We start from the raw sequence: 12,170 nt of genomic DNA, 5'->3' as shown, positions 1-12,170 counted from the left end.
TATAATGAAAGACATACAGGGGGGGGGGGGGTAATAAGTGTTGAACATATAATGAAACAAGTAAGAGGACTTGAAGGGGTTTTCTGGGGATGATTTAAAATGGGTGCCAGCAACCTATCCTAGAATGTGAGCAGGACCGATTGCCACCACTTTGTAGAGCTCCATAGGGAAGTAAGGGGGCAGAGCCTCAATTTATACTGCGCTACAATATATAGTAATGATGTGATCCTGCCTATGATATGCCATCATGGCTGAGCAGCCTGACAGGAACATCACAAATATGTTGTACATGCAAGTGCCAAGGTGTAGTCTGTGTGGGATGTCTGTCATGAAGAGATGGAAGGATTTGAGCCTACATCTACAAATCTGTGATCACTCAAGCATTTTTGTAAAAACTTGCAGGATAACAGGCCGAACCGGATGGACAAATGTCTTTTTTGGGCCTTATATACTATGTTACCTCCTGCCAAGTTATTTTGAAAACGGTGCAAGTGTACCTAAAGGAATTTGAAGACAAAAGGTAGCCATATCAAATTTTAATTTAGAGTTCTCATATGTTCATTCACTTTGCAACTTGATAAAAATAAACTATCACTTCTATTTTTGAAAGCATTTGTGCTTTGCAGCATTTTTCCACACCTGCCTATAATGTTAGCACATGGCAGCTGCTCCTGCAAGCGCCCAGAAGGTGGTCATTTATTGCAATGAGCTGCTTCACAACCTTCTGCTTTGAATGACAGCTGTAGCAGTATAAAATAAAAAAAAATAAAAAAAATATATAAAAGTTCAAACCATTGCCCGTTTCCCCATATAAAAAAAACAATAAAAAAAACATCATTAGCACGGATGTGTTACAAAGTGCCCATACTATTAAAATTATTAAAATATAAACATATTTATTTCATACAGTGAACATTGTATCACCCCCCAAAAAATTGGGAAGAAAAATTGATCAAAAAGTCATAGACACTCCAAAATAGTATCAATAAAAACTATAGATCGCCCTGAAAAAGATGAACCCTACACAGCTCCATAGACGTTAATATTAAAAAAAGTTATTCAGATCTGAATATGGTGATGCAAAAAAAATTTCGTTAGATTTTTTAAAAATATTAAAACACAAGAAAAACTATAAAAATGTGGTATCATTGTAATCATTCTGACCCAGAGAATAAATGTTACAGGTCAGTTTTACAGTATAATGAACACCATAAAATTGAAATCCATAAAGATATGGCAGAATTATTTTTTTTTTTTTACCAATTCCAAAACCTTTTGGAATTTTTCTCAGCTTCCCACTACATTGTATGCAATATTAAGTTAAACTTTTATAAAGTGCAAAAAAAATCAGACCCTCATATGTCTATGTAAACAGAAAAATAAAATAGTTATGGCTCTGGGAAGCCAGGGAGTAAAAAACAAAAACGGAAAATCTCAAGGTCTTGAAGAGGTTAAACTAAGGCCCAAAACTTTGGTAAATGTGTATAACTAAGTGCATATTGGTGGAGGATTACAAATTACGGTAAATCAGAGTCATTGCATCAAAGCAATGGCATTGTGTCATTTTATTTGATAAATCTGGATGTATCAAGGTTGTGGCAGAAGAGGAATTAGGAATGCGCACCAACCAAAAACTAAAAGCCAGTGCTGCTGCTACAGTACAAACACTTGAACGCAGACCTAACTGAAACTAACTGAATACCCCTGGTTTAGAACAAATCTTTACTAGCAGTGCAGACCAAAATAGCTACTACCACTGCAGTGGTCATGGACATCATCAGAACAGAGAGAGCTCATTGGACACTATGGAAACTACATTTCTCCCTATAGACAAATCCACTCAATTATAAAACACTCAAAAAATCACTACCTGAGCATATTGATTTATTTGTAAATCTCTGGATAACCCCTTTAACTCTATTTTGTAATTAATGTCATTCAGTTTTGTTGTGTGCAGTTTTTTCTTTTTTTTAGCTTTACTGGAAGTAAATGCACCATTACTGCAGATATGCTATTGCAAAAAGTGCATGTCCGGTAGTTTTTTTATGCATTTTGAGATGTTTCAACATTTGGTCCTTTGGTGAAGATTAGGCCCCTCAAGGCAAAACTTGCTGTGTTTCTGATGTGGTCGATCACTGGATTACATGGAACCTGGGCTCCAACATAAGTCAAAGTTCTTATCTTCCTAAGTAGTGGAGAGAGTTGTGCCGTTCTGTGTATATATTCTAAGACTTAGGCCTCATGCACACGACCGTTTTTTTTTAAGGTCCGCAAAAACGGGGTCCGTAGGTCCGTGATCCGTGACCGTTTTTTCTTCCGTGGGTCTTCCTTGTTTTTTTGGAGGGTCCACGGACATGAAAAATGAAAAAAAAAATCAAAGTCAAGTTTGCCATTGAAATGATAGGAAAAAACGGACACGGATCACGGACACGGATGACAATCTTGTGTGCATCCGTGATTTTTCACGGACCCATTGACTTGAATGGGTCCGTGAACCGTTGGCCGTGAAAAAAATAGGACAGGTCATATTTTTTTCACGGCCAGGAAACACGGATCACGGATGCGGCTGCCAAACGGTGCATTTTCCGATTTTTCCACGGACCCATTGAAAGTCAATGGGTCCGTGAAAAAAAACGGAAAGCGGCACAACGGCCACAGATGTACACAACGGTCGTGTGCATGAGGCCTTAGACTACGTCTACACGACGACATTTGTCGCGCGGCAATAAGTCACAGAAAAATCCATCTCGAATAGATTTTCTGTGACTGTTGCGTCGCAGTCGCAGCATGTTGCATGTTGCAGTGCGACACCATAGACTGCCATTCTAAAAATTGTCATCGTGTAGACATAGCCTAAGTGTGAACAGAACCCCACTTCAAGAACCAGCTGCACTCAAAAGACATTCACGGTTTGAGGCTTTTTTATTATCTTTGTTTTTATTTATATATTTTTTTTCTTTTAAAGAGTATATTTTGTCCTTTAGGCTTAATTTTCTTTTTACACTGCTATTCTGTTGCTCAACGTTTTATAAAGATTGATGTTTGATGTAAGAGTCTGTTTATATAGTGCAATTCAATGGGGCTAATCCATGAGCGAACACTTCCCACAGATTCAGGTGGTGTCCGCACAAAGAGTGTGTCAAGAAAAGACATGTCCTTTCTTGCCACAGTCTGGAAAACTGCACAGAAATAATCCACTACTTAATCCACTACTACAAGAATGGCTTTGGCCAAGGAGAGGAAATGTCATAATATAAAAGACCCATTGATCACCTGATGAATCCGTGACCGTTCCAGTACCACCGCTCCGATGGTCCCTGACGGTTTATGTTTGCTGTGCTGCAGCAGTTACACACCTGTCTACCCATATGTCCAATGCAGCCTATCACTGTACATTGTACCGTATGCCATTGAGACCAGTAATTGGCTGCAGCGGTCATGTTGGTAGATGAGCATGTAATTTCCGCAGCACAGTAAACAGAATCAATCAAGTAATATGGAGTGGTGGCACTGCAATGACAGGGGATTTATCAGGTCAAGTTAGTAATGGGTCTTTTATTGTTTTATGGCAGGAATGCTCAACCAGTGGCCCTCCAGCTGTTGCAAAACCACTACTTGCAGCCTGCCCTAATAGTTGTAGGCTGCCCAGACATGCTTGGAGTTGTAGTTTTGAGGGCCACAGGTTGGACATCCTTGTTTTATGGCATTTCTTCCCTTGGCCAAATTTTTGCAGACCTCAGAAAACCCCTATAAGAGTATCCCTTTGTAATAACAGCCCTGTATTAACAAGCAATTACCATGGTACACAGCTGCATGACATTCTCAAATGATTGTTATACTAAGAGGTATCTCCGAAGAAAAAGAACCCTCTCACCATTTCCACCTATTGGAAGTGGCTCCCTGTGAGTCAAGGTTCAACTTTCCAACAAGCCTTGGGATCTGACAAAGGAAGATAGCCAAGCCAAATATCCATATATGTTTCGGGGTGCTTGCCCCCTCAGTAGGATTCTGGTTGACTCAGTGCTACAGTACAGACCAAAAGTTTGGACACACCTTCTCATTCAAAGAGTATGAAAATTGTAGATTCACATTGAAGGCATCAAAACTATGAATTAACACATGTGGAATTATATACATAACAAAAAAGTGTGAAACAACTGAAAATATGTCATATTCTAGGTTCTTCAAAGTAGCCACCATTCCAAAAAAGTTGGGACACTATACAAATCGTGAATAAAAACTGAATGCAATGATGTGGAGGTGCCAACTTCTAATATTTTATTCAGAATAGAACATAAATCACGGAACAAAAGTTTAAACTGAGAAAATGTACCATTTTAAGGGAAAAATATGTTGAATCAGAATTTCATGGTGTCAACAAATCCCAAAAAAGTTGGGACAAGGCCATTTTCACCACCGTGTGGCATCTCCCCTTCTTCTTACAACACTCAACAGACGTCTGGGGACCGAGGAGACCAGTTTCTCAAGTTTAGAAATAGGAATGCTCTCCCATTCTTGTCTAATACAGGCCTCTAACTGTTCAATTGTCTTGGGCCTTCTTTGTTGCACCTTCCTCTTTATGATGCACCAAATGTTCTCTATAGGTGAAAGATCTGGACTGCAGACTGGCCATTTCAGTACCCGGATCCTTCTCCTACGCGGCCATAATGTTGTGATTGATGCAGAATGTGGTCTGGCATTATCTTGTTGAAAAATGCAGGGTCTTCCCTGAAAGAGATGACGTCTGGATGGGAGCATATGTTGTTCTAGAACCTTAATATATTTTTCTGCATTGATGGTGCCTTTCCAGACATGCAAGCTGCCCATGCCACACGCACTCATGCAACTCCATACCATCAGAGATGCAGGCTTCTGAACTGAGCGTTGATAACAACTTGGGTTGTCCTTGTCCTCTTTGGTCCGGATGACATGGCGTCCCAGATTTCCAAAAAGAACTTCGAATCGTGACTCGTCTGACCACAGAACAGTCTTCCATTTTAAATGATCCCTGGCCCAGTGAAAACGCCTGAGCTTGTGGATCTTGCTTAGAAATGGCTTCTTCTTTGCACTGTAGAGTTTCAGCTGGCAATGGAGGATGGCACGGTGGATCGTGTTCACTGACAATGGTTTCTGAAAGTATTCCTGAGCCCATTCTGTGATTTCCTTTACAGTAGCATTCCTGTTTGTGGTGCAGTGTCGTTTAAGGGCCCGGAGATCACGGGCATCCAGTATGGTTTTATGGCCTTGACCCTTACGCACAGAGATTGTTCCAGATTCTCTGACTCTTCGGATGATGTTATGCACAGTTGATGATGATAGATGCAAAGTCTTTGCAATTTTTTGCTAGGTAACACCTTTCTGATATTGCTCCACTATCTTTCTGCGCAACATTGTGGGAATTGGTGATCCTCTACCCATCTTGGCTTCTGAGAGACACTCCCACTCTGAGAAGCTCTTTTTATACCCAATCATGTTGCCAATTGACCTAATTAGTGTTAATTGGTCTTCCAGCTCTTCGTTATGCTCAAATTTACTTTTTCCAGCCTCTTATTGCTACTTGTCCCAACTTTTTTGGGATTTGTTGACACCGTGAAATTTTGAATCAACGTATTTTTCCTCCGTCCTTCAACACATAGACGGACATGCCTAGCAACCTGATTTTAAGCACGGGTAAAAGTAGGCAGTACAGGGAACAAAAATGTGGAATTAAGGGGTAATTGAATACACAGTGAAAAGTTGAAATAGGGTCACCAAGGAGATATTAATCACCACAATCCAATACTCCAAAAAAAATAATAATACGACAGTTATCCTTTAAGGGGGCAGTAAGGGGGAATAACTGCTGTGTAGTTTTTTGCAGACCCATTAAAATGAGTGGTTCCCCATATGGTCCGCTTAAAAAAACAGAACGGACATGGAAAGAAACGTAGAAGGACATGTGCATGAGCCCTTAAAGGGAGTCTGTCACCTGTTTTTCACCAATATAACTAAGAGCACTGACCCATAGTAGATTGCTTACACATCCCAAGCATACCTGTGTGCACTTTGTGTCTGAATGCCATGTCCAGGAAAAGCACTTTTATTCTGCTGGAAAACGGCTCCCAAGTGCCCAGCTCTGCAAGAGCCCAAAGCAAACCAGACTGAAGAGAGGAGGGCGGCTTTAGTTTTTCATATCTTGGGACTGGTACCAGCTAGAAAGCGATACCATACACAGCATTATATCCACTATATCAGAAGATACACTACGTGCAGAATTATTAGGCAAATGAGTATTTTGACCACATCATCCTCTTTATGCATGTTGTCTTACTCCAAGCTGTATAGGCTCGAAAGCCTACTACCAATTAAGCATATTAGGTGATGTGCATCTCTGTAATGAGAAGGGGTGTGGTCTAATGACATCAACACCCTATATCAGGTGTGCATAATTATTAGGCAACTTCCTTTCCTTTGGCAAAATGGGTCAAAAGAAGGACTTGACAGGCTCAGAAAAGTCAAAAATAGTGAGATATCTTGCAGAGGGATGCAGCACTCTTAAAATTGCAAAGCTTCTGAAGCGTGATCATCGAACAATCAAGCGTTTCATTCAAAATAGTCAACAGGGTCGCAAGAAGCGTGTGGAAAAACCAAGGCGCAAAATAACTGCCCATGAACTGAGAAAAGTCAAGCGTGCAGCTGCCAAGATGCCACTTGCCACCAGTTTGGCCATATTTCAGAGCTGCAACATCACTGGAGTGCCCAAAAGCACAAGGTGTGCAATACTCAGAGACATGGCCAAGGTAAGAAAGGCTGAAAGACGACCACCACTGAACAAGACACACAAGCTGAAACGTGAAGACTGGGCCAAGAAATATCTCAAGACTGATTTTTCTAAGGTTTTATGGACTGATGAAATGAGAGTGAGTCTTGATGGGCCAGATGGCTGGATTGGTAAAGGGCAGAGAGCTCCAGTCCGACTCAGACGCCAGCAAGGTGGAGGTGGAGTACTGGTTTGGGCTGGTATCAACAAAGATGAGCTTGTGGGGCCTTTTTGGGTTGAGGATGGAGTCAAGCTCAACTCCCAGTCCTACTGCCAGTTTCAGGAAGACACCTTCTTCAAGCAGTGCTACAGGAAGAAGTCTGCAAGGTAAGAAAAACATGATTTTCATGCAGGACAATGCTCCATCACACGCGTCCAAGTACTCCACAGCGTGGCTGGCAAGAAAGGGTATAAAAGAAGAAAATCTAATGACATGGCCTCCTTGTTCACCTGATCTGAACCCCATTGAGAACCTGTGGTCCATCATCAAATGTGAGATTTACAAGGAGGGAAAACGGTACACCTCTCTGAACAGTGTCTGGGAGGCTGTGGTTGCTGCTGCACGCAATGTTGATGGTGAACAGATCAAAACACTGACAGAATCCATGGATGGCAGGCTTTTGAGTGTCCTTGCAAAGAAAGGTGGCTATATTGGTCACTGATTTGTTTTTGTTTTGTTTTTGAATGTCAGAAATGTATATTTGTGAATGTTGAGATGTTATATTGGTTTCACTGGTAAAAATAAATAATTGAAATGGGTATATATTTGTTTTTTGTTAAGTTGCCTAATAATTATGCACAGTAATAGTCACCTGCACACACAGATATCCCCCTAAAATAGCTAAAACTAAAAACAAACTAAAAACTACTTCCAAAAATATTCAGCTTTGATATTAATGAGTTTTTTGGGTTCATTGAGAACATGGTTGTTGTTCAATAATAAAATTAATCCTCAAAAATACAACTTGCCTAATAATTCTGCACTCCCTGTATAGCCGTTGGAAATCGAGTCAGGAGTGAAAGCTGTTTTTACTTTCCCTTTCAGCTGGGCACTTGGGAGTGTTTTTCAGGAGAATAAGGCCTCATGCACACGACCGTTGTTTGCTTCCGCGTCCGTTCCGACGATTTTAGCGTGCGGACCCATTCATTTCTATAGAGCCGTTGAAAATACGGATAGTGCTCCGTTTGCCATCCGCATCCATGATCCGTGGTTCCAGTCCGTAAAAAAAATATAAGCTGTCCTATTATTTCCGCGGAAAACAGTTCGGGGACACATACAAGTCAATGGGACCGCTAAAAAACGCGGCGGCATACAAGATTGTCATCCGCGTCCGTTTTATTCCTATCATTTGCATGGCAAACCTGTCTTAGACTTTTTTTTACATTCCTTTATCTCTGGTGGTCCTCCAAAAATAAAGGAAGATGCACGGAAACAAAAACGGAAATGGATCACGGAACAGCGGAACGGAACACAACGGTCATGTGCATGAGGCCTAAAAGTGCTTTTCCTGGACATGGAATACAGACACAAAGTGCACACAGGTATGTTTGGAATGTGTCTGCAATCTTCTATGGGGCAGTGTTGTTAGTTATATTGGTGAAAATGAGGTGACAGAGACTCCCTTTAAACTGTATTTGCATCCGTCCTGTGGACACAGATACAGTTGAATGCAATGGTAAAGCAGGGGAATCAGCTGAGGAATCAGACATCACCGCATCTCATCTGCTGCTGGGGAGAGCATGATATGCTCCAATCATCGGGGGAATCAGACTAGGTGAGCATTACTACAGGGGCATTACTAAGAGGCCAGCACTACAGTTAGGGGGACACTAAGGCCTCTTTCACACGGGCGTCGCATGTGAGGGCCGGATAGCATGCGGATGCATCGTGGGAAAATGCGTGTTTTTTCCATGCAAGTGCAAAGGGTTTTAATGCGTTTTGAACACGCGTGAGAAAAATCGGCATGTTTGGTACCCAGACCCGAACCCAGACTTCTTCACTGAAGTTCGGGTTTGGGTTAGGTGTTCTGTAGATTTTATTATTTTCCCTTATAACACGGTTATAAGGGAAAATATTAGTATTCTTAATACACAATGCAAAGTAAATTAGGGATGGAGGGGTTAAAAAAATATATATATTTAACTCACCTCATCCACTGTGATGGACCATGTGATGAGCACAGTGACGTCACCAAAGGTCCTTTTCCTCCCAGGTCATCAAAGAAGTAGAAAGAAGAGAAGTCAGGCAGCGTGAATAATAGTGATGAGCGGGAGGTGCATATTCGATTTCGCGAAATTTCTCGAATATTCGATTGAATATTCGTGTTATATTCGTCGAAATCGAATGTTCGTAATTATTCCAATTATCGCGAATAATATGCGATTTAATTAATTGACTATGGCTAGGCTAATATGTGCATTTTACGAATATTCTTAATATTGCTCTAACTTCGTCTTTTAGAATATTCGTAATATTGCTCTAACTTCGTCTTTTAGAATATTCGTTATATTGCTCTAACTTCGTCTTTTAGAATATTACGAATAGTTAGAAAATACGTAAAAAGTTGAAATCGCAATTCGATTATTATAACTTGAATTAATCTAATTGCGATTTCAACTTAACACTGCTATATTCCATATTCGTTAATTCTAGCCTAATATGGAATATAGCAGTGCTAAGTTGAAATCGCAATTCAATTATTATAACGTGAATTAATCGGATTGCGATTACAACTTAGCACTGCTATATTACATATTAGGCTAGAATTAACGAATATGGAATATAGCAGTGTTAAGTTGAAATCGCAATTCGATTATTATAACTTGAATTAATCGAATTGCGATTTCAACGTAATTCTCAAATCCGACGGTACATTCTAGTATATGGAGACGTTCCCATGGTGATGGGGACGCTCCATGAGCACGGAAGTCGGCAGAAGCGGCAACGGGCACTGACTGGAGCAGCCAGGAAGCCAGGAATCCAAAGAACAGGTAAGAACTACTTTAGGGAAGTGGGAAAGTAAAAAATATAACAATAAAAAATAAACGAATATTCGATTTCGCGAATATATAGAACTATATTCTAAATATTCGCGAAATCTCAAAGTTACGATATTCGAGAAAAAATTTGCAATTCGAATATTCGCGCTCAGTACTAGTGAATAAGTGGATAAGGTGAGGTTCATTTTTATTTTTTAACCCCTCCATCCCTAATTTACTTTGCATTCTGTATTAAGAATGCTATTATTTTCCCTTATAACCATGTTATAAAGGAAAATAATAAAGATCGGGTCCCCATGCCGATCGTCTCCTAGCAACCATGCATGAAAATCGCACTGCATCCGCACTTGCTTGCGGATGCTTGCGATTTTCACACAGCCCCATTCACTTCTATGGGGCCTGCGTTGCGTGAAAAACGGTGTATAAAGGAAAATAATAAAGATCGGGTCCCCATCCCGATCGTCTCCTAGCAACCTTGCGTGAAAATCGCACTGCATCCGCACTTGCTTGTGGATGCTTGCGATTTTCACGCAGCCCCATTCACTTCTATGGGGCCTGCGTTGCGTGAAAAACGCACAATATAGAGCATGTTGCACAAGTGATGTGTGAAAATCACTGCTCATGTGCACAGCCCCATAGAAGTGAATGGGTCTGGATTCAGTGCGGGTTCAAAACTCGCCCGTGTGAAAGAGGCCTAAGGGGGCAAAATGATTGTGGGTGGCTGCAATACTTTAATGGGGGCATACATACTGTGGGGGGGGGGCACTAAAGGGGCATAATTATGTGGGGGGGGACACTAAGGGATCATAACTACCAGTTGGGGACCATAAGGGGTCATAATTACCGTGTCAGGGCACTAAGGCTCCATTCAGACGTCCGTGTGTATTTTGCGGATCCACGGATCTGCACATCGCCGGCACTTAATAGAAAATGCCTATTCTTGTCTGCAATTGCGGACAAGAGTAGGACATGTTCTATTTTTTTCGGGATCGGAATTGCGGACCCGGAAGTGCGGCCCCATAGAAATGGATGGGTCCACAATTTCATTCCTCAAAATGTGGAACGAAATTGCGGACGTGTGAATGGAGCCTTAGGGAGAATAACTACTATGTGGGGGCACTAAGAGAACTGGACGGGATGTATGTGTATAGATAGGCATTGGGGGGAGTTAGAGGTGCGGCTCAGTCCAAAAAAAAAAACTTGCAGGGCTGCTGCTATTCTCTCTCCTTGGGCTTTTCAAAAGTTAGGAGGAATGCAGTAATCTATATGCTTGCACCCAAAACAACATCATTCATATAAACTAAAATTAATTTCAGTCACAGTTAGTTCTGCACCAAAATCTGATGCACGTGAATGCACCCTAAGGGACTGTTCACAGGGCGGGTTTCACCACAGAATTTTGCCACACCAGCTGCCCCAAACTTTTGCCGACATTCTGCCTCCCATTCATTTTAAGGAGCGACTTAAAGCCATGGTGGCGCCGAAAGCGGACATGTCCCTTCTCGGTGTGGTGGTGGCTTTAAGCCTCCCCTTCATGATCCTCGGCGCTGTCTCCTGTTGAAATGCATGGGAGGCAGAAATGCGCAAAGCACCGCGGTGGATACGCCACCAATTAGCTGCAGATCCTCGTGTGACAAATCCACACCATTTTACAGTACCAGGAAAGTGAAGATTTAAGAAATCTCATCCACGTATTGTTTAAAAAAATCTGCAGCGTGAATTGACCCGCGGTGTAGAGCTGAGGCCTGCAGCCTATGCATTTAGGCTGCGGATCTCCACCACAGGTTTCACCTTTTGCAATAGGGAAAGTGAAGACCATGACCATTTTAAACATAAGAGGGTTGCCAATCGTCCAGCAATTTCTGTTTGCAAAAATAGGCAACTTTTTTCCTGTATCCGTGAAAATAAATAGCGTCCGTGATTTTTTTTAGGCTGGTGGTACTTGACTAGATTATTTTGGTAATAATTACTATGCAGTAAATGCTGGTAACGCGCTATAGACATGTATTACATATAATCTTCATCATTCAGTATGGTTTTGAAATTTGTCAGTAAAAAATGTCTGTCCGTGATTTTGGGATAAGTTGTCCAGAAAAATGAAAAGTTCTGGTTGGCAATCCTGCCACATGATCATCTCAAAGAGGTCTCAGGATAGCAGCTAGCTAGACATATTCTGATACACAGGACAGATTTCCTTTCTCCTATTCTTTAGTGTAGAGAAAGATTTGTTTGCAGAGCTGCTATGGCGATGGTCAGGCAATTATAAAGTCAGCTACCGCGGTTTCGTCTCCTGGGCGACCAAGGTGAAAGCCCCTCAACATACGTCACCAGGAAGGCCCCACTCAGTCTACCAATGATAGGCGGCGTGTGA

The sequence above is a fragment of the Bufo gargarizans genome, chromosome 7, assembly GCF_014858855.1.
Source record: "Bufo gargarizans isolate SCDJY-AF-19 chromosome 7, ASM1485885v1, whole genome shotgun sequence".
Lineage (NCBI taxonomy): Eukaryota > Metazoa > Chordata > Amphibia > Anura > Bufonidae > Bufo > Bufo gargarizans.
The sequence above is the reverse complement of the archived record's forward strand: the minus strand, read 5'-3'. Positions refer to the sequence as shown.